Raw genomic sequence first — 24708 nt, forward strand, 5'->3', positions numbered from 1 at the left:
TTATACTTGATCTTTATAATTTTCTTCTAGTTTCTAGATTTGAGTTTAGGGTTGCTTTCGTTTTCCAGACACACTAAGATGTTTAATTATGTCATTTGTGAGAGTTTTTTTTTCTTTTCTTATTAAACATAGGCATTTATAGTCAATGTCCCAATTGTTGCCTTTGGACTTGCATGTTTGGGATTATATCACTGTTTTATTTTTAAAATCATCTATATTCTTTCAATTTAACTTTTTTTCTGAGGTTCTAGTAGGACTAGATTGCAATAGGTTGAAGTGTCATTTTTCAGAACTGGATTGGAGATCTAGTTCAATAGCTGGGCTCTCAACTCACATATGAGGTTCGCCATGTTTGACCTCCATCTCTACTTCTAGAGTAGAAGATCAGCATAGAAGCAACACAACTGCTGGATGCACTCAATAGAGTGATGATTAGATGAAAATAATTGTACCTTTGATTCCAATAATTTGGAAGAAGTAAAGCAATAAGTATAATAAGATATCAGTTTGTAAGGGCAGGAAAGGAAAGGAAGCAGAGTTAAACCACACTAACATTACAGCATCAGAGAAAGAAATAAAGTTATAAAATTAAATAGAAGAAGGGAATGATATGGATGAAGGAAAGAGATAAGGTAGCTTCAGCTATATACAGAAATAAAAGAAAAAGAGTGAAAGAAAAGAGTCAGACAACTGAAAACAATCCAAGTAGTCAGGATGCTGAGGGAGGGAGGCCAAACAAACAAGCAAACAAAACCAAAGGTAAGAAAATAATAAGGAGAGCAAAGCTGGTTCACTAATGGAAATTATGCATTAAATAAGGTTGGCTAAAAGTAAAGGAGCCAGGTGTGGTGGCACATACCTTTAATCCCAGCACTTGGGAGGCAGAGGTAGGAGGATTGCCATGAGTCTGAGGCCACCCTGAGACTACTGAGTAAATTCCAGGTCAGCCTGGGCTAGAGTGCGACCCTACCTCGAAAAATCAAAACACAAAAACAAAACAAAACAAACAAACAAACAAAAAAACAAAAAGCAAAGGAAAAGGAAAGGAAAGGAAAGAAAATTGAGAGATCCTCATGTGGGCATGAGGCTTGGCTGCCCATCTCTCTGTATTTCCTACCATGAGTATCAGGCCTGGCTCTGCTGTCCTTTGCCTGGTTGTTGGTATTGAACATGTCTCTGTGGTTCTCCTATGACACCAGATCTTCCCTATCTGTGTGATCCCTTGTGGTAGCATAGTTGCTGGATCTATCTCTGTGTGTGTGTGTGGCGGGGGGTAGAGGAGAGGCCCCTGTCCCTATGTAGTCCATTCCAGTATATATGGCTTATACTACATTTCTAACTTGCTAAGTTTAAAGTATGGCCATAAGGTAATATAATTCTTCTTACTTTCTAAAATATTTTTTACACTTAAATTACTTTTGGTGCTCCAGGGGTAACTTGAATGAGTTTGTTTTTATTGCCACAACAAAACTACTATCTACAAAGTTTTTGATCTTCAAATTTTTCTTTATATTATTTTAGATACACATTAGCATTTAACAACTGTGTTCATTATTTAACTTTAAAAATAAATATCAGTTTGAAAGAGCATTGTAAGTTATTTGGAATTAAATATATGGAATGAGAGGTGTATTAGTCAAGGTTCTCTAGAGGAACAGAATTACTAGAATGAATTATTTTAAAAAGGGAATTTATTGGATTAGCTTACAAGTAGTCCAATAGCAGGTGCAGGCTCGAGAATCACCAAACCTGGTAGCTGCTCAGTCCACATGGCTGGATGCCTCAGCAGTCCCGACCTGGCACTGCAGATGGTGCTGGAAAGCCTGGAGGCTTCCTGAAGAGCCACTGGGTTTCAATCCACGTGGGTCTTCAGTTGATGTTGGTCTTTAGTCCTCACTGGTCTTCAATCCATGCTAGAAGGTAGGGAGCAGCTCCGGCAGCCAAGTGGAAGGAAGGAAGGAAAAAAGGGAACTCTTCTACCCAGAGCTTCCTTATATCAAGTCCCTCTCTGAGCGGGCCGCCCACTCCGGGGGAAGGGCTCACCCTGGGAAAAAGACCTCCTCCTTTAGTTGATCCTTCCTAGAAGCAGCCTATGGATTACTAAACAAATCAAGTTGACAACACCTTAACTATCACAAGATGAATGGTTCTAATTACTGATTATTTTGAGGACAAGAAGAGTAAAGTTGGCATGCAATTAGCCTGTAACATTACAGAGTATGAGATATTGCCAACCATCCATTATGAGTTTTGGGTATTTTTCAACTACTCCATCAAGCCATTAATTCATACCATTTAATTCGACCTCACATCATCACAATATTATATTTTTACCAAATCAAGAAGAACATATTAAGACTTAGAAGCTTTTGTAATATACTCAAGGTCAGATATCAGAAAGTAATACCATATTTTAAATTGAGGGTTGTATAACATAAAAACCTTGTTCTCTTCATTATTTCTTAATCATTTTATCCCAAGGGCTTCAGTCATTATGATTAATGATATAATCAATTGTTCACATATGTAATATATTTAGGTAATTGTATTAGTTGCTCATTGGAGGAATAAAATACCTGGCCAGAAGAAAGTAAAGAAAAGAAAGGTTTACTTTTGACTTATTTCATGTGATGTAGTCCATCTTGGTGGGAAAGGCATGGGAGCAGAATAGGAAGCAGAACTGGCCACATTGTGAAAGAAATCAGAGGACACTCAGGAAGAAGAACTGGGCTATAAAATATCAAGCCCCACTCTCAGTGACCTATTTCCATCATCAAAACTCTACTACCTAAAGGCTCCACAATCTTTCTCAACAGTGCTACCATCTGGGGACCAAATGTTCAAATACATGAGTCTATTGGAGACAGTTATTTAAATCATAACAGTAGTGAATTAAAAGACAATGCATTTGTTAGCATCATATGTTTGTAAGAAAGATTTTCTTATATTCTGGTATTAAAATTCAAATGCACTCATGAATTCCTGAAGGCCTATCTCAACATTATGCTCAGTAGAACTTGATAACTAACTCCTTATATATTTTCAAAACAAGACCATAAGAAACAGTGTTTTGTTCTGTGAAATCTAACTTGTGACCACATACAACTGCTGTAAGATATTTTTGGTTGCAATGTATCAGTAATATACACAAAGATGATTTATTTTACAAAACTATCTGGATATAAACAGTGATATGGTTTGTTCTCTAGGATCAGCAGTTTCATTAAAGTTCCAGATTAAGCCTGAGTCTAAATTCAGTGGTATGAGTGTTGTAGTCAGATTTGCATTGCTGGTAGAAATCACCCAACCAAGAGAAGCTTCTGAGAAAAAGAGGTTTATTTTGGCTTACAGGCTCTAGGGAAAACTCCACAATGGCAGGGGAAAATGATGGCATGATCAGAGGGTGGATATCACCCCCTGGCCAACATGAGGTGGACAATAGCAACAGGAGAGTGTGCCAAACACTGGCATGGGGAAAGTGGCTATAATACCTGTCAGTCCACCCCCAACAATACACTCCCTCCAGGAGGCGTTAATTCCCAAATCTCCATCAGCTGGGAATCTAGCATTCAGAACACCTAAGTTTATGGGAGACACCTGAATCAAACCACCACATTCCACCCCTGGCCCCCATAAACTGATAACCATACATAATTTGAAATAAAATGCATTCATCCAACTTTAAAAATTCCCATAGGTTTTATCAATCCTAGTTATGCTCAGATATCTCCATAATCCAAGGTCTTTTAACTGAACCTCATAATACCAAAAAAAGAAATCCCCCCCAAAAACCATAATGACACAGAATAAACACACTGCAAAAGATGGTGTTGGGCATAGCAAAGAAATATTCAAGCAATACATGATTTAAACAGAGCAAACACCAAACTCTGTAGCTCCTAGTCCAACAACAAACTCTAGCCAGTGACAAGTCCCCAAGTCCAGTAATTCTAACCAGCAAGTCTCTGGTATTTCAATTCTGCCTCTCCAGCTAGGCTACTCACAGTCCTGGAAAACTTCATCGGGGCCAGCAGCTTTCCTTATCAGCCATGTCATGTTCCCAGCATCTCCACTAGATCTCCACTGTAACCCATGGTTCATCCTCATGGCCCCATGGGCTCTCCATGCAGGCATTCACCAAACCTGCTTCATACTGCCCATGGCCATTTTCAAAACACAAGACTATGTTGCAAACTCAATGACCCTCTCTTTCTGCATTTCTTATACTCTACAATACTAGGTAGAGTGCCAATTTGTTAATTCAGGGGAGAATAAAGCAGACTTTGAAGAACAGGACACTCTTTGAGCATTCAGACCCCTTCAAAAGAGTCTACATTCTTTTGTTGACCCAGTACAGGCCAGCTGGCCCAATCTCAAAGGTTGTAATCTCTCAATTGCAGCTGAATGTGCAGGAGTTCAACCAAAGATTTTTCTTTCTGTGCCATATCCCTCTGCTCACACCAGTTCATTTCTATGTAAAGCAACCCTTCACAACTTCTCAGATCATGGGTATAAGAGCAAGTTTCTCACACAAACTGCTAGCCCAGTCCAAGAAAAGCTCTTTCTCATCCTCATAAGCCAAACCTCACATTCCATAGTCCATAGTTCTTACTGCATTCAGCTCTTTCAGCTCTGACCAGAATAGTCCATCAAGCTGTACTTACAGCACTGCAAAGCATCTCTTAGAGCCAAGGTTTCAAATCCTTCCACATTCCACTTGAAAATCAACTCCAAAAGGCCAGAGCCACACAGTCAGGTGTCTAGCAGCAATACCACTCCTCGATACCACTTTACTATTGCAGTCAGGATCGCATTGCTGGTAGAAATCACCCAACAATCGCTTCTCAGCCTTTTGGCTAAGATCAAGTGTAGAAATCACCCAACCAACAGCAGCTTCTGAGAAAAGAGGTTGATTTTGACTTACAGGCTCTAGGGAAAATTCCACAATGGCAGGGGAAAACGATGGCATGAGCAGAGGGTAGATATCACCCCCTGGCCAACATAAGGTGGACAATAGCAACAGGAGAGTGTGCCAAACACTGGTATGGGGAAAGTGGCTATAACACCCATAAGCCTGTCCCCAACAATACACTGCCTCCAAGACGCTTTAATTCCCAAGTCTTCATCAGCTGGGAATCTACAATTCAGAACACCTAAGTTTATGGGGGACACCTGAATCAAACTACTACAGTGAGGTAAATATATTTCTTTGTGAATTGCCCCCCCATGTTCAATATAGACTGATTATACCTCACATCACTGAATTTATGGAGAAGGAAGAAGATAGACCTTTATGAACATCTGTGTTCCTTCATCAAACACACAAACACTTCCCTGGAAATGCCCAGTAGATTTCCACATACATTTCTTCATTCAGAACCCTGATACATATACACATGAAAGAGATTACTTGTAAGACACACTAGAACACAGTCTTTCTCTAGGGCTGTGTGCATCAGTGTTTTGGTCTATGTTAAGAAGGATAAAAGAGGATAATGCAAATGAGATCATGGCAACAACAATTCTTTTTTAAAGAAATATTTTTACTTATTTATTTGCAAGGAGAGAGAGAGCAATATATATACTGGGGCCTCTTGCCACTGCAAACAAATTCCAGATGTGTGAGCCATTTTGTGCATCTGACTTTAAGTGGGTACTTGGAAAACAAACCAAGGCTGTAAGCTTAACAAGAAAATGTCTTTAACCACTGAGCATCTTTGCAGCCCTGACTGTCATGCTTTGTGAAGTGTTTATTAGTCACGCAGGTTCATCTTCATGTGGAAGGGAGTTGGATTTGCCATTTTAATGATTCTAACTAAAACTATAATGAGTTTTTTATTTTTATTTATTTATTATTAGGGAAAGAGAGAAAGACATTAGGCATGCCAGGGGCTCTAGCCACTACACACAAATTCCAGACATGTGTGCCCCCATGTGCATCTGGTTAACATGGAATCTGGGGAATCAAACCTGGGTTCTTCAGCTTCACAGGCAAGGTCCTTAATCGCTAAGCCATCTCTCCTGCCTAGGAATGTATTTTTATTTAATAAAATCTGAATTTATAATGGCTTAAAATATTTTCCTCACAAATCTTTACTTTTGTTTCTCAAAAATTTAGTCTTGGTTTGTTGGTCCCTGCATCCTGACCTGAGGCACCCTGACAATTCCACCTCTTCTTGGTACATCAGAACAAGACTATTCATCAAGGATTTTGTACCTAAGGCCCAGAAGTTTGTTGCCCAAGATTATCAGTGCTAACATGGATACTGATGTTGAAAACCAGGTGGAATTCAAGGAAAAAATACAACTTACTAACCAAGAATTCAAACTCTAACACATGCTGGAAGGTTATTCTGCAAGAGTGGATTCAATTAAGGAAGAAAACCTGGAGCTGATGTCAGAAAATCAAATTCTTGGACAGTACAGAGAAACCCTCATGTCTACTCCTAGTGTTTTTCAAATTGACACAAAAAGCAAAAGAAAGTAAGAGACTGATTTCCCGTTTTGTGGAGTTGCTTCATTTTTGGTTTCCTTTTCTTTTTTTCCTTTAAAATTTGAATAGTACTCATGAGTTATAATGCCTTTGTTGTGGTTTCCCTGAGTATTTGCAAAGATAATGTCAGGGCTAGGTAAAATTAACTGCATAATAGGAGACTTCCATGCATTTGTGTATAATCATAGTATGAGAGAATGTGAAAATGTAGAGACTTTATAATTAGAATTACATATATTTATGAAATAAAGACATGTGTTTCATGGAATTTGCTTTCAAATATAGGTTTGGTACTAAGCTTTTACTTAGTAAAACATAAAAAAAATAACCATTTTGTGAAAAAGTGACAAAAATCATGTACTGAACGCACATCATCTTGGGTTCTGTCTTCTCATCTCCCTCCTGAAGGTGACTTTGTTAATCTCCTGAAAGAAGTCACCTCAATTTAAGAGAAACTGGGTGCTTTCTTAGCAAAGACTTGCCTCTTGTGATACTTAGTGACAAGTAGACTGTTGGTTACTCTTTGATCAATTGAAACCTGACTGAGGTTATAAAAATGAAGATTTTATTTTCTTGGAAACTGAATTATCATATTAAGAAAGTTAAAAATATCTTAACCCATTTGGTATCTGAAAAAGTAAGCTATGTGTGTTAGAAATAGAAAATCTTGGGCTGGAGAGATGACTTAGTCATAAAGATGCTTGCTTGCAAAGCCACAGGACCCAGGTTGGACTCCTCAGGACCCATGTAAACCAGATGCACAAGGGAGGCATGCATCTGGAGTTTGTTTGCAGTGGCTGGAGTGCCCATTCTCTCTTCTCTGTACCTGACTATTTCTACATCTCTCTCTCTCTCTCAAATAAATAAATAAATATAGAAATATTTAAAAAATAAATAGGAAATCTTGAAGAAAAATAGTAATTGGGTAGAAAACATGATAAACAGAAGTCACCAATGCCAGTGTTTTCATTCCAGGTGCTTATTATCTCTGGTGCAGGGACCTTGTGGGAAATGGTTGTGAGAGTGGATTAAGTCTGACCTGGTAGGGAATGTGTGTGAGAGTGGATTAAGCTTAACTTTGTGGGGAATGTGTGTGAGAGTGGATTAAATTTGGCACATGAGTTCAGTAAGCCACATTATAATGAAACCACTTAGAGTATGGTCTCAAAGTTTTGTTTGTATCCAGCAGATCAACTGTTAAAAATTCATTGAGTATATTAGTGTCAGAATCAGGAAGCAGTGGGAGAGATACACATATACATGTACATATATGTAATTTGTTATCTTATCTCACTGGTTTTCCCAATAATTTCCATAAAGTCCAATACTTGGTTTGTAGAGCTTTAATCATTGTTTAACATATTTTTAACAATTCACTTTGTGGATTCTATTTGATAAGGAATTCAATACAGGAGCTAATATTAAAATGTTACAATAGGAAGAGATCCACTGATATAGCTTATGTTTATTAGATCTGGGCTACTATTATTCATGAGATAATTTATATATTCATGTAAGATTTGATGAATGAATACATAAGTTATTCTGCAAACATTTGCATCCCTTTGTGACCTAATTTACAAATATTTAGAGTTGTATGTTAGTTCTGCTTTTCTATGTAATAAAAAGCTATGTCAGAAAAAAAGTCATAAGCTTGTCATGGTGGTGCACACTTTTAACCCCAGCAATCAGGAGGAAGAGGTAGGTGGATAACTGTGAGTTCAACATCAGCCTGAGATATACAGTGAATTCTAGGTTTGCCTGGGCTAGAGTGAGATAGTACATTCAAAAAAGAAATAGTCTTCTAGCTGGGAGGATAGATCTGTGGGAAAGTTCTTGCTGGGCAAGCATGACTATCTGAATTCTGATCCCCAGAACCCACATAAAATTACATGAAGTAGCATTAACATCTATAACCCAGTGTGTCTGTGGTGTGATGAAAGATAAAAAGAGGAGAAACCTCTCACCCTCTCAAAGCTTGCAGGCCAGATAGCCTGGCAAAAATAGTGGGGAACAATGAGAGAATCTGCCTCAAACAAGATGGAGAGCAAGGAATGAACCTGACTTTGTCCTATGGCTTTCCCAAACATGCTTTGGTAATGGACACACACACACATACACACACACACACACACACACACACACACACACACACGCATGCAGCAGCAACAACAAATGATTTTGAAGTTTATCCCCTGTGTAGATTCACAGGGTAGTGGCTCTCAAACTATAGAAATAAGATTACTCAAGTCATTGTTACAACAGTCTGAAGGATAGGAGGTAATTGGGATTATTTTTCCTCAAAGAAAATATATTAGCCTCACTAAGGAGTTGATAGAAAAAGAAATTTGAAAAGGAAAAATGAGGGGATTGAGAGGGAACAGAAAATGAGAGCTAGTGGGGAGACATTAAGTGCTCTCAGCTGCTAGAAATCCTGCAAAGAAGGAAATGAAACCTTTCCAATTCAGAGAAGAAGCTTATCTTGCCTTTTCAGCAATGAAACCCCAGTCCATAATTGCTCCCAGTCATTGTGGACCAGGACGTCTGAGTTGGCCCCAAGTGAGTAATGTGAATATGTCAGTGTCTTTTTCTGAGGTTTGTTCTAGAAGCATGGGTTACATGACAAGCTTATGGTCAATTGCATCAATGAGGAAGAACACTGGTAAATCATCATCTGCTTTTCTTTCTTAATTCAAAAACATTTCCTAACTTTCCCTAATTTAATTTAATATTTGACATATGATGAAGGAAAGAAATATTGAATATAGTGACCTTCGAGAAAAAAAATATATTTTATGGACAGGGGAAGCCTAAATTTCCAACATGGAGTCAACATTGTGACTTTATAGCTCATAATCACTTCTCCCTTTTCTTTTGCCCTTTTTACACAGAATGGGGATCAAAGTACAGTTTCTGCCACATATGAGACAATAGCACACTTTCTGTAGAGTAATAGAGGATAATACATTTTCTACAGTGTGGCAGACAATGGCACACTTTCTACAGTGCAAAGGACTATTTGGAAGAATGAGAAAGGAAGGAGCAGTAGTGAACTATATTTTCATTTCTTTGGCATTGGGGCCAGGGTGTTGTCAGAATTTCAAGAGAAACTAGTTCCCGCTTGTCCCTTTCATTGCCCTGGCATGGCCTTACCTCTGGGTCAGTGACTTTCTTACACATAAAACCAAGTGGGCTCCCATTGTCTTGCTCCAACCACCAATAAAACCAATAGAGAATAAAGTACAAAATGGCATCTCCACTGAATTTATAGGGACTTTACAGCTGGCTGCATTAGCCAGGGGTTTATCTATGGTTGAATTCTTTAATGATTTCAACCAGCTCCATTATCCAGACCTATTTAAAGCCAGTGTTTACAAACTGTAAAATGTTTACAAATGAAATTAGAAAATATTTATTCTTTGGTTATAAATTCAGCTACTTCCTACACTATAAATATATGGATTCTAAAATAGTCATAAGCCTTAAACAAAATAAATGGAGAAGATCTCCCAGCAAATCACTTCCTACTTAGAAAATATAGAAAAATGTCTTGGCTTGAATTATCAGCCTTTGGACTTGATCAAATAGTAAGTAAGTTTCCAGACCCATTGTTTTTCAACAATATTATTTTCCTGCAAACTTCTGTTTGAAATATTTATGCCAGTGCCCTAGTGGGATCTTTAATGGGGTTTCAACATTGAAAAGTGAGGAGTGAGTACCACAGATGGTACCTGTTATTTGAGCTATGCGCTGTGAAAAAAACCAGATAATTTACTTTATACTCATCCTGCCTTGAGAATTCCTGGTTCCCTCATTACCAGCCATGGCACAGTACACCTGTGACCAGTCAGTGTTTGTATCACATCCAGGGGCCACTGGGGAAAGTATTTCCATTAAGCTATGGCATGCAAATAGGAAAGTGAATTATTACTGAATCATACTTAAACTTATTGCATAAATACAGACCTTCGTTATGCTTAGGGGATCTTAGAATTTCAGAGATTTAGGGGGAAAAAAAACTGTAAAACATGGCCCTGAAAGAGAATCAGATGGTAAATGTGGGCAATATAGATTATGTTTAAAAAAAGGTCACTGGGCTTGAGTTACTTAGTCTTAAGGGTAAAATACCTGTTCATCTTGGTAAGACAGAATGTTTCTCAGTTCAATGGATTTGTGCCCATAGCTTTCATAGGTGAGCAGCTACCTGAAAGCTACACAAGGTATTTATATTCTAAAAAACTAAACAAATTATGTTTTAGAAACATTAGAATGTGACTTTCTTAAAAGGTGTATAAAAAGATATCTAATTAATGAAAAATAAAGAGGAAAGTGAGCAAATTTTATCAACCTCAAGAGAGAAAAATCAGAGTAGAAATAAATTTTGGATTGTCAGTGATGTTAGGTTGAAAATTAATTCTTTGTTGGAACTGAGCAGTGATACATTAAAAGATTTTTTGCTTTTGGAAATCAAATCTATTCTTACCTCCATATTCATTTATATTTTGGTTGTTCAACAGATAACAAGAAGAATCACCTACATTCCTAGCAGTATACTGACATGAGTGATGTACTCTTATGGGATCTGTGGACAACAACAGAAACAAGAGATGAGTGAGAACACAGCAGTATATGGTGTCAAGCACCTGCTGACGGGGTTAAATGTCACCAGGGAAAGCTGGAGCTGCAACAATACTGCCTATGGCTAATGGGTCAGGAGCTTATGCACAGAATACATATACTAAATAATTCAACTGGAACTTAAAGTTATGAAGGAAATAGGAATGTAAAGATGGAAATAACACTGTTTTAGACATATGAGAACAATGTGTTTAAGAGATGGCAATGAGAATGTCGATGAAGCTCACTTTGCTTTCTTATACAGAACTGGGAGAAGGGCTGAAAGTAGCTTTTTTTTTTTGAGAATTTGGACTTAAAAGAAAACTAAAAATACAAGCAATAAACTTACAAACTAATGGGCTAAAATTATAGCTAAGTTGGTAAATTGCTTGCCTTGCAAGCATGGATAACCAAGTTTAATTCCCACAACTTACATCAAAATATATTTTTTCAAAAAACTGGCCATAATGATGAACACTTGCAATCCCAGCGTGGGGAGGTGGATATTGGTGAATCCCTGGGGTTCACTGACAAGGTAATTGAGCCTATTAGGTGAGTGCAGGCCAATGGATTTATAAAAGTTGGATGGTACCTAAAATACAACACCTGAGGTTGTCTACTGGCCTCCCTACACATAGTGAATTTTAGTGAAATTTTTGACTCTTCCTGTATCCAATAATACATTATCACTCACTAGAAGGTCAATCCATGGCCAAAATCTGCAATGGATAACATGGCATAATCTCACTTAACCTAAGAATGAAATTCATATGTCATATTGGAAATTAATGTATCATTGTCCATTTGAGTTACAGTGTTAAAACATAAATTTGTTCTTACTAGGAAAATAGGCAACTTATTTTTCTGCTTTAAATTATTTATTTCAATATTTTCAATGAATGGTGTTGGACCAATTGGATAGCCACATGTAGAAAAATAAAACTAGACCTACTCCTCTCACAATGTACAAAATTCAACTTCAAATGGATTAAAAACTTCAAAATAAGACTATAACTTTCAAGCAACTGGAAGAAAAAAAAGAGAAAACTCTCCATAATATAGGACTGGGTGAAGACTTTCTGAATTAAAGAAATTAAATATGCACTCAACCAGTGGGATCTCATGAAATTACAAAGCTTTTGCACCACAAACATACCATAAACAAGCCCAACAGACTACCCGAAGAATGGGAGAAAATATTTGCCAGCTAGATAACTTACAGAGGCCTACATAGAATGTAAAAAGAACTCCAAAAACTAAGCAATAATTAAAAAAAAAAAATCAAACAATCCACTAAAAAAAAAAAATGGAGCAGAGAACTGAATAGAAATTTCTCAAAGGAAGAAATGAAAATGACTAATACCTAAGAAAATGGTCAACATCCTTAACCATCAGGGAAATTAAAATTAAAACAACTATGAGATCCCACCTTACTCCACAAAGCATGGTAATCATTAAAAAGTCAAACAACAGTAAATGTTAGCAAAGATGTGGGTAAATAGGAAGCCTCATTCACTGTTGGTAGGAGTACAACTTTGTACAACCATTATGGAAATCAATATGGAGACTTCTGAAAATATTAAAATTGAGCTATCAATTAACCCAGCCATTCATCTACTGGCCATTTACCCCAAAGGCTCCACACTTCACTCCAGAGTTATTTGCTCAATCATGTTTATAGCTGCTCAATATATAATAGCTACTGGAATCAACCCAGATGTCTATCATTTGACAAATGGATATGAAAATGTGGTACATGTGGAATTCTGCTCAGCACTAAGAAAAAAATGACATAATAAAATTTGTAGTAAAATGTATGGGCTTGGAACAGATCATACAAAGCAAACACAGAAAGACAAATGCCACATGTACTCCCTCATCTGTCATCCCTAACCTGGAAAAAGTTGAATTGCAGGCATACCTGACAGACAACTCAAGGCACAGATAAGCAGGACAGAGGATATATAGGTTGGTAAAAGTATAGAATAGTATCTGAAAGGAAGCTAGTTACCAGTTGGTTAGTCCATATAGTGCTGAAAAGTGCTACATAAGCTGCTGGGGGAAAATGGCCAACAATGTCGTGTGCAAAGCAGGGGACCCTGCTATATGAAAACAACCATCCTAACAAGTTGTACACATCCACGTGATAGTGACGCACAGTCTAGGTGAGTAACCAATGACTCTTTAACTGCCTTTAGTATCTGCTTAGTGGAAAGGAACCCATAACTGAAATTAGGAGCCAAGTCAGAACCCTATGGAGACCAAGATAATGGACTCCAATGAGAAGCTCCCTCTAGCTTCCGTCCAAAAAAGAGGCTAAATTCATTAAAATCTCACCAAATTAACAATGCTTATCCCTTTAACCTATCTTGATCACTCTCCATTGGCGAATCTGGTTTTGTTTTTCAGAATGCAGCGAGGACCAAGGACAACCATAATCTACCAACAAGACAAGAATAGATGGCTCAGTCCCTGACAGGAGAAGTACCCCCCCCCACCTTACCCAGCAGCCAGGACCCAGATGAAAGCACAGAGGAACTGGCAAGATGAGCAATTGCACTGCTTCCACAGTGAACCTGATAACCTGGGCTACTGAGGATACTCAAAATGCACCAAAGCAGAAATCCAGAAGCTGATGAGAACTCAACACTAAAGTAGAATTAAAGCACACCCATCAAGGCTCAGGGAAGCTTGTGGAACAGAGGGCAGAAAGAATGTAAGAGCGACAAGGCGGGAAGGCATATCCAGAGACATACCCCTCCCCACAATGACAGACGGCTGCTCTCACAACTCATAACCTACAACCACATAGTGAACACCAGCAATCCCACTAAGGAGGTTCTTCATTGGAGTGGGGACAGGAAGGAAGAAATGATGGTTCCAACATATAATGTATCCATGCAAATTTTCTACTTGATAAAAATCAATCAATAAATAAAATAAAGTGGTGTTTTTATTTTTCATTTGATGGCTATTTTGTCAGATATTATATAGCCACACCCATTTGTTTCTTATTTCCATTTGCTTAGAAAGTCATTTTCCATCCTTTCATCACTAGGAGGTGCGTATCTTTATTGGTGAGGTTGAAGATAGCAGATAGAAGGGTCCATTTTTCTGATCCCCCCTGTTAGTGTGTGTCTTTTCATGGGTAAGTTAAGATCATTAATATTTCAGTTTTAACTGTGAGGTTCAATTTAATCCCTGCCATGTTAGAGACTTCATGGAGTTTGTTACTTCCTTGGGCTTTGTTTATTTTCATTCCCACTGTAATTTTGGTTACTGTGTTCTTCCTCTTGTATTCTCTTGAGGCTGGTTGCTAGACTCTTCTGTTTTACTCCTAAAGTTTTCTCTGGAGGTTTGCTTTGTGTTCAGATAATCACAGAGGTTGCTTTTGCCATAGAAATTGTCCTTTCACCATCTGTTATGAGGGATACTTTCACTGGGTACAGTAGTTTGAGTTGGAAGCCACAGGGTTTTAGATTTTGAAGTGCTCCATTTCTTTTGGCTTTCAGGGTTTCCATTGAAAAAAATCTGAGGTAATTATCATGGGATTGACTTTGTCCATAATGCGTTGTTTCTCTCTTGATGCTTTTTAGCACTATCTTTGTTTTCATTGTAAAGGTTTTGACTATGATATCCCATGGTGAGTTTCATCTTTGGTCCAGTTTGTTCGTGTTCTGTGAACTTCTTGTATCTATGTGGGTCTCTCTTTTGAGAAAGTGGGACATTTTTCTTCAATAATTTTGTTAAATATGTTCTTCATGCCTTTGCCTTGAATTCCTTCCCTTTTGTTTATACCCATGATCCAGATGTTTGATCATTTTAAGTTATCCCACAGCTCCTTCATGTTCAGTTCATGTAGGTTTTTGAACTTATCGAAGTTTTTGGCCTCACATACAGTTTCTTCTGAATTGTCTTCCAGATCAGACGTTCTGTCCTCCACATGATTAACTCCATTAGTGAGGGTATCTAGAAAGGCTTTTACAAGCTGTATTTGACTTTTCTTTCTGCTGCATCTTTCTGTTTCATATCTATGCCCTTATTGAATTCCAGTTTCAGGTTGTGGTTTGATTTTCTTGATGCTTCCTGGAATTCATTCTTGCATTAATCATGTCTTCATTAACCTTAATCAGATGGTTACTTAGATCCTCTATTTGTTGACTCACCTTCAATTCATTTACTTCTGTTTTGTGGTCTCTCTGATTTTCCTCAGCTAAGTTTACACCTAGTGATGAAAGCTGTGTGCTATAAGAGACAATCATTGGTTTTTTGATGATTTGAATCCAGTTTTGCATTTTGCTTGGTCAGGATCACATAGCTTATTGTGCTTTCATTTTGTGATTCTATTTATGTTGTCTATTCTGTTTTCACTGGAGACTTCCATTGTGGAACTAAACAGGCTTCAATCTTCATTTAAATCTCTCAGATTTTTTTTTTTGCATTTTTTTTTTTTTTCATTGGTGGTGTCTACCCATTTCAGGTTATAAGTATTGTTTTATTAAGGAGGAAGCAAGAATTTGTCCCTGTAGGATCTTCAGTGAGTGCTCTGTTTTGGTAGTGTGTTGTCTCCAAGCTTGAAGAAGTTGTTGGAACCTCCCATATGGGAATCTACAACATGCCTATAATCAGCACTTCCTAACCCACCCTGGGCCAGGCCCCAAGCACACTGTGTGGGAGTCCTCCCCTTTTATGAGTTCACAGGCCCAAAGCCAGCACACCTTACCACTCCCTGTGCATAGGCCCCAAACATGCTTACCCACCCTGAGCACTCAGGCCCCAATCACTCTGGGACCTCATCTATTCCCATGCACAGGCCCCAAATACACCTTCACCTTACCTGCCCAAGCCCACAGGCCCCCAACACGCTGGTCTGAGTGTGCATGTCCCAAATACACATGCACTTCACCTGCCCAGAGTGCACAGGCCCCAAACACTATGGCACCTCACTGAGTCCCAGTGCACAGACCCCTCATTTTTCTAATTTTTAACACATGATCTTTATATTAGTTTCTATTGTACAGTTCATAAAAGATTTGTGAGAGAGTTTTAAGGAAAATTATTATCAGGATTGTCTGAAATTTGTAGTTATTCATGAGTATTGTGGAGATTTTTAAAAATAGAAGTTAAATATGCCAATATTATACATTTATCCAAAAAGATCAAAATATCTGTCTTCTAAGGAAATAGTACATAAAATTGAGACACCCTTATATTTAAAGCAAAATATTATATTTGTATGTTTTTTTGACTGTTTAGATTCCTAAACTAGCAAACAGAATTGGATAATAGTAAAGTTGGCCATTGGAAGAAGAAATAATATCAGGCCAATCTAATTTTCTTTTATGACAGACTGACCAGCTTGGTAGATGGGAAATGCAATGGGTGTAATATTTCTTTCCTTCAGGAAGGCTTTGACTTTGCTCCCCAAGATATGCTCATAAACAAGCCAGAGAATGTGGTATTTTATTTATGTCAGATGTCAGATGTGTGAAAGTCTGAGAGACTAGTTACCAAATGATTCTGAATCAACATGCCAGAGCTCACTTAGGGATCCTCAAGTTTGACTATATCTTAAAATGAAGATCAATGGCACATGGTGCTCCCTTAGAATTCAAGACAATTTGTTGATGGGTGGGAAAAATCTATGACCTCAATATCAATAGATAGAGCTTTAAGAATAACTTAAATATGTTTGGAATAATAATAACTTTACAAGAGTAAAATGGGACAATTATTTTATTATTTCAGGGAGGAAAATTGCAAGCAATTTTATGATTTGAGCTGTGTCTCCTTAAAAAATATGTTTTGAGTCTTTTATTTCTGCATCTATGAATGTAACCTTCTTAGATTCTTGGCTTTAGAATATTTTGAATGATTAAATTAAAAAGAAGTCATTAAGATGAGCTGTAATTTAATATGACTGTTTTTCTTATCCCCATTAAAGGGCAAATGCTATGCAACACCAAAATATGCAGAAAAAACATCATGTAAAATCAAAAGGAGAAACTGGAGATATGTAAATGGAGAGATTACATGGAAGAACAGCCACCACAGGAAACCAGAAAGCAGCAGGAATGAAATCTGTTCAAAAACTCATTTTATTATTTTTTGTTTGTTTTTGCTTTTTCAAGGTAGGGTCTAACTCTAGCCCAGGCTGACCTGGAATTCGCTATGCAGTCTCAGGTTGGCCTTGAGCTCATGGCGATCCTCCTATCTCTGCCTCCCAAGTGCTGGGATTAAAGGCGTGCGCCACCATGCTCAACTACATAGACATTTATTATGAGAATTACTGATAAGAATTTTGACTTTGTAAACTTCAATCTAGGACAAGGTAGTGGCAAAGATTTCCTTCTACATTCTTATGAGAAGTTAAATGAAGAAAGAGTAGAGGGAAAGAGAAAAGGGAGTATTCAGATCCATCGCACATACCCGCCAAGGTGTGACACGATTTCCTCATTGTGGATAAGAAAGCTGTAGCTGCTGCCACTGCCTTGTTCACATTTTACAGAGATTTCCGGATCGATGCCACACATGAGCTTTAACAACATGCTTGATAACTATCAGTGTGATGAAAAGAACACAGACACACTCCTGAAGTCCTTCCAAATCACCAGCTGTATAAGAAAAATAATTACATCCTCAAAAGTCACAAAGCCAACAGTAGCAAAGATTAAGCAGATAATTCCATGGAGGCCTATTCAGAGCACCGTCTGTGGTTACAGTCAATTTCCTTCCACATGATGTTTATTCCTTTGTCAGATATTTATAGTCCTAATACCAAAAGTCCATTGAACATCAGCCTTTGATACAGTAATATAAAGCAGATTTATATATTCAGCTTGTCTAATACTCTATTGGGAAGAGAAGGCATTGCTCAACCTAATAGCTTCCTTTCTTGAGAGGTATTCATTTAAAAATGTTGTCTTATAAATACAAGATGGGTTAAGACTGTGTGCTCTAAATATTTTAAGGGATTTATGTTTGCATTAACTGTCCTTTTAATCAAAGTTCAATGCATTTCTAACACTGCAGTGGTTTCAGGGAGAAATATTACTTGCTGTTTTCAAAGTTAAAAGTTCGCTAGTAGAGAGTAAGTCTTAAAAGTTTTTATAAAGGGCTGGAGAGATGGCTTGGTGGTTAAGGTACTTGCCTGAAAAGCCAATGGACCTAGGTTTGATTCCCCAGCACCCATGTAAGCCAGATGCACAAGGGGGCACATGCATCTGGAGTTCGTTTGTAGTGGCTGGATGTCCTGGAACACCCATTCTCTCTCTCTCTCTCTCTCTCTCTCTCTCTCTCTCTCTCTCTCTCTATGCCTCTTTCTTTCTCTCTCTCTCAAATAAATAAATAAAAATAAAATAAAATATTTTTTAAAGTTTTCAAAGAGGATAATATGGACATTTTCAGACTTTCATTACTTATACAAAACAGTCCTGTACAAAATAATAGTCTGGGATTTTTTGAAACTCGTTAAAATATCTCTTTATCTTAAGTACTTTATGAAATGCTCCCATGCTATATGTTTTTTAGGTATAAAAAGCATATGTAGAGAGAAAAGGAGAAAATGGGCATTCCTGGACCTCTTGTCAATGCAAACAAACTCCAGATGCATGTGCTACTTTGTGCATTTGGTTTTACATGGATAGTAGGGAATTGAACTCAGGCCATCAGGCATTACAAACAAGTGTCTTTAACTACTGAGCCATTTCTCCAGCCAATAATGAATATATTTTGATGCTGATTAAAAGTCTCCTCACTTAGAAAGACTTCAAAAATAGAATATTAGATTTAGGGTCATATAATAAGTTATTTAGGTCATCACAAATACTGTTTTAATGAACTATGTAATGTTTTAATGAATTAGTAACAAGATGGTATTGTAACCATAAACACCAGGGGCCCATGTTGCATGAAAAGTGATGGCAAGAGATAAAACAGGGTGAACTGTTACTTTATCTGAACTTTCTGAAAAGCCTAAAAGAGACAAGTTTTGGAAAAATAGGTTTTGACCAGTCATGAGCCTTTGTTTTAGGCAAAACTTTGCCACACTGAACAAAATCATGATACTAGCAGTAGTAAATGGGAATTACTAGAGCTTAGGTATTTGGGAGCCATTTTATAGGATCTAAAAAAATATAATAATAGCTCTCCAAGCTTCATATTCTCACTTTTGTCTGTGTGTGACTCAGGAACTTTGGAAACAAGTGTTTGTTTTAATGAAGGAAAGAAAAGAAATCATTTGTATTTTTTTCATTTCTTTACTGCAACCCCCAGTCCCCCTGGAGCTTCTACTACACACTGAAGCATTCTCTTCTGAGAATCAATAATCCTTTCTACTAAGTGACCCAGATTATCTCAACTTTAAGAGCATTTAAAATATTCAAGGGCTTTGTTCCAATCTGGTGACCCTGCTGTCAAACTACTGAGAGATTCTAAAAAGAGAGTGATGGAAAATAGTTCTTTGTTCACTTGAGTATTTGAAGGATAAGTTAGTTATATAAAAACAACTATTCTCAGAGGCCTAAAGAGTAAATTAATATAACAGATTTTTCTATTTTCCTTTTGTGGCAAAAGAAAAAAAATACAAAACTTTCAAGTTCTTAATCAATAACCAAAGCTTTTTGACCACAATAAAGTACAGTATCTGAAGATTTTCATAAAGTATTTGAATAATTTGGAATTGATAGTTGACATGTTTCATTAAATAAGAAAAGACCATATGAAAGTACTAAGATTTAACTGAGTGAAAAATGCATAATAAAATAAACTATTCAAAATCAATAACTTTCCATTATGCTTGTTTGCAATAGTGTATATTCCTAACTATATCAATATGGAACAGTTAAGTGAGAATATCAAACATGCAATCAAAACTGGATTAATTTAGTATTCTCTTGGTATAATACATGTTTCTTTATGACTTCATGAGATTGTGAATGTAAATTCAGAAAAGTTTAGCTTCTGGTTTTCTTTAAAGCAAAATACAGTATCACAAATACCCAAATCTGAATTATTATGTGGTCAGCAGAATACCTAGTTGAACAAACCATGACTAATCACAGTGTTGTGGGTTTAAAAAAATTGTTAATTTTTGTTTATTTATTTGAGAGTGATAGAGAAAGAAGAAGCAGAGAGAGAGAGGGGGGCGGGGAGAATGGACACACAGGGCCTCCTGCCACTGCAAATGAACTCCAGATGCATGTGCCACATTATAAATCTGGCTTACATGGGTCCTGGTGAATTAAAACTTGAACCAGGGCCCTTAGGCTTCACAGGTAAGTGCCTAACCACTAAGCCATCTCTCCAACCCTGTGATTTTTATTGTTTCTTTCTTTTTTTTTTTTTTTTTTGAAGTAGAGTATTGCTCTAATTATCCCAGGTTGACCTGGAATTCACTATGTAATCTTAGGCTGGCCTTAAACAAATAGTGATTCTACTACCTGTGCCTTCTGAGTACTGAGATTAGCCCAGCAGGTAGAGAGAGAAAAAGAATGGGCATGCCAGGGCCTCTAGCCACCACAAAAACAAACAAAAAACTCCAGACACATGAGCCACTTTGTGTTACCTGGCTTAACATGGGTACTGGGGTCTCAAACTTAAGTTCTTGGGTTTTGCAGGCAAGACCTTTAGCCACAAGCCATCTTTCCAGCCCAGGGTTAGTTTTAATAAGCAAGATGTTCAAGAACCTGAATTTTGCATGGGTAATGTACATGATAAAACCAATCACCAGGACCAAGTACTAGAAAAAGATAACAAACTCTACAGGGAAATGAACTTTACCTTCCTGAGTGTGGATGGAGAGTGGTCAGGCATTGTGGTGTCAGCTTATCCATGGCTCAAGTGTAGTTACATTCAAACCCTTCATGGAGCCAGGACCCAGGTCCAGATCATATGGCCAGGAAGCACTTTATCAGGATCTTCACCAGCACTTTTTACTTGCTAAAATTATATTTCACATCAGTTCTCTCTCCTTAGATTCTGTGGTGTCTATTTGATATCCATTCATCCCAAGTCCAATAGTGCACTTCCTGTATTTTCCCATTTCCTGTATTCTTGTTGCTTTGTCATCTGAGAGCCTTGGCCATCCATGAAGAATTCCTTGTCCCAGAGCTAGCTAATTCCTAAATATGACAACTTTCCTGTGAGAACACATTCTGCCTATTTAGTCCATCTCATGCCCAACCACCTCCCTATCTGAATTGCATGCATCAAGCCAAAATTGCAGTTCCATAAATTATTCATGACCAGCAATAAGCCAGTTAGACACTAGAATTTCCCAGATAAGTCAATATTAAACTGTTTACCCTGCTTGGCCTTTGTCAGGAACCTCCCCATACCCACACCAAATAAAGGTTGCAGTATAATGTTTACCCCTTACTTCTATGATCCGACAAGTACTGATGCATTCTCTTGAGTCTGGTATGAGGGCCCACTCCCTGGAAACTAGTATATAGTAAAGGTGTTCCTTCCAAAAGTTCCTTTAGATTCCTCCTACAACCAAACCACCTTTACCATACCATATTATTCACTTACATTCTTGGAACATTGAGCTGGCCAAAAATATTGATATCATACATTAAAATACTTTTAATAAATTCCTTTTTGGTAATGTTAAAAGTATCTTAAAAGGCCCCCAAAAGTATCAGATGCTCTTAATACCAGGCCTACTCTGCCTAGCACCTCAGCTGATCCTAGCATCATGCTAAGAGTCCTCATTGACCTTCCAGTGACATTCTTGAGAAATTGAGGTAGAAATAGACAATGGTGGGTTCAGGAGCAACTGTTATAAGAAGCCAGTCCTATCCTCTTCAAGACTGGGCCAGAATAATAAGGATTTTGATGCTGATTACTAACTTCCTAATTTTTGTTTCTGCTCTTGTTAAAAACAAATTAACTATTTTATTTATTTATTTATTAGAGAGAGAGAGCAAGAGACTGAGAGAGAGAATGGATGCACCAGGGCCTCTAGCTACTGCAAACAAACCCCAGATGCATTAGCCACCTTGTGCTTCTGGCTTTGTTTGGGTACTAGGAAATCAACCGTGGGTTCTTTGGCTTTACAGGCAAGTGCCTTCATTGCTAAGCCATCTCTCCAGCCCTGTGACTGCTCTTAATTGAGAACAAACTGGAGAAGCTAAACATGATCAAACCAGTTGCAGAAGATGCTCTGTTGCTTTTTAGCCTATGTTGGGTAATTCAAGGGCTGTCTCATCAATGACTGAAATTTAACCTTCCTTTTTACACGCTGTTTTTTTGCTGCCACCTTTCTTGCCTGTGAATCTCTGCCAAATTTAAGTTGCAGTTAATGAGGGTAGGCTCTGAATAGTCTGTGTTCATTCTTACTAGATGGTCTGGGTGATAGCTTTCCATAACTGTGACAAGTGTCTAAGATCATATTAAAAATAAGAAAGATTTGTTTCTGTACATAGTTTAGAGGATTCAGTCTATGGGCACTTGGCTCTGCTACATTGGGGTCTTTGGGTGGGGCTAGTATATAATAGTGGGAAAACATAGCAAAGGAGACTGCTCATCTCATGGTGGCTATGAAGCCAAAAAGGTAGAGAGAAATTGCAGGGGTCCCCATATTTATGCAAGGAATTATCCAGTGACCTCACTTCCTTCCATTAGATCTGGGATAAAAGTTCTACTACTTCCACATAGTGGGCCAGGGCAGAGCCATAGCCATAGCCTGGGCAGATATTTCAAATCCAAACCATAACATTTTTTGTTTCTACACATCCCATATTTGTGGGTGGAATGGGCATGAGTTTGGAGGCTTTCTTTCCACTAAAAGTGCTTTTTCCTGTTCAAATTCTGAGGAAAAAGATCACTGTGTTTTCTAACAGCAAAAGCAAATAATCTGGCGAGTTAAACTTATACAATTGTAAAAATACAAGATTTTTATGAAAGTCTTTGCTGTTTTTTTTATAAATTTTTATTAACATTTTCCATGTTTATATAAAAAAAATCCCATGGTAATTCCCTCCCTCCCCCCCAACAAGTTCCCCTTTGAAATTCCATTCTCCATCATATTACCTCCCCATCTCAATCATTGTACTTACATATATACAATGTCAACCTATTAAGTACCCTTCTCCCTTCCTTTCTCTTCCCTTTATATCTCCTTTTTAACTTAGTGTCCTCTGCCACTAAATATTTTCATTCTCACGCAGAAGCCTAATCATCTGTAGCTAGGATCTACATATGAGAGAGAGCATGTGGCGCTTGGCTTTCTGGGCCTGGGTTACCTCACTTAGTATAATCCTTTCCAGGTCCATCCATTTTTCTGCAAATTTCATAACTTCATTTTTCTTTACTGCTGAGTACAACTCCATTGTATAAATGTGCCATATCTTCATTATCCACTCATCAGTTGAGGGACATCTAGGCTGGTTCCATTTCCCAGCTATTATAAATTGAGCAGCAATAAACATGGTTGAGCACGTACTTCTAAGGAAATGAGATGAGTCCTTAGGATATACACCTAGGAGTGCTATAGCTGGGTCATATGGTAGATCAATCTTTAGCTGTTTTAGGAACCTACACACTGATTTCCACAATGGCTGGACCAGATTACATTCCCACCATCAGTGTAGAAGGGTTCCTCTTTTTCCACATCCCCACCAACATTTATGATCATTTGTTTTCATGATGGTGGCCAATCTGACAGGAGTGAGATGGAATCTCAATGTAGTTTTAATCTGCATTTCCCTGATGACTAGTGACGTAGAACATTTTTTTAGCAATTGAGGTTGTATTCAGAAAGTCTTTGCCAAGATCAATATGTTGAAGGGTTTCACCTACTTTTTCCTCTAGCAGTTTCATAGTTTCAGGTCTGATGTTAAGGTCTTTAATCCATTTGGACTTAATTCTTGTGCATGGAGAGAGAAAAGAATCTATTTTCATCGTTCTGCAGATATATATCCAGTTTTCCCAACACCATTTGCTGAAGAGGCTGTCTTTTCTCCAATGAGTATTTTTGGCATTTTTATCGAATATCAGGTGGCTATAGCTACTTGGGCTTACATCTGGGTCCTCTATTCTGTTCCACTGATCTACATGTCTGTCTTTGTGCCAGTACCACGCTGTTTTTGTTACTATGGCTGTGTAGTATAGGTTAAAATCAGGTATGGTGATACATACCACCAGCCTTATTTTTGTTGCTCAATATTACTTTAGATATTCGAGGTTTTTTGTGATTCCAAATGAATTTTTGGATTGCTTTTTCTATTTCAATGAAGAATGCTTTTGGAATTTTGATAGGGATTGCATTAAATGTATAGATTGTTTTAGGTAAGTTGCCCTTTTCACAATATTGATTTTTCCAATCTAGGAGCAAGGGATGTTTCTCCACTTTCTAGTGTCTTCTGCAATTTCTCACTTAAGTGTTTTAAAGTTCTCATTGTAGATAGTCTATATTTCCTTGGTTAGGTTTATTACAAGGTACTTTATTATTATTATTTTTTGATGAAATTGTGAATGGGAGTGATTCTCTGATTTCATCCTTTTTTTTTGTTAGCATATAAGAAGGCTACTGATTTCTGTGTATTTATTTTGTATCCTGCTACATGGCTGTAGGTTTTGATCAGCTCTAACAG

General features: G+C 37.6%; 1 pseudogene; it reads left to right on the top strand.

Annotated features, from left to right (window-relative positions):
* LOC101612306 overlaps positions 1-6487 on the top strand; it is a 28990-nt pseudogene extending 22503 nt beyond the window's left edge.
* The last annotated feature ends 18221 nt before the right edge of the window (positions 6488-24708 follow it).

This window comes from Jaculus jaculus, chromosome 2 (assembly GCF_020740685.1).
Source record: "Jaculus jaculus isolate mJacJac1 chromosome 2, mJacJac1.mat.Y.cur, whole genome shotgun sequence".
Lineage (NCBI taxonomy): Eukaryota > Metazoa > Chordata > Mammalia > Rodentia > Dipodidae > Jaculus > Jaculus jaculus.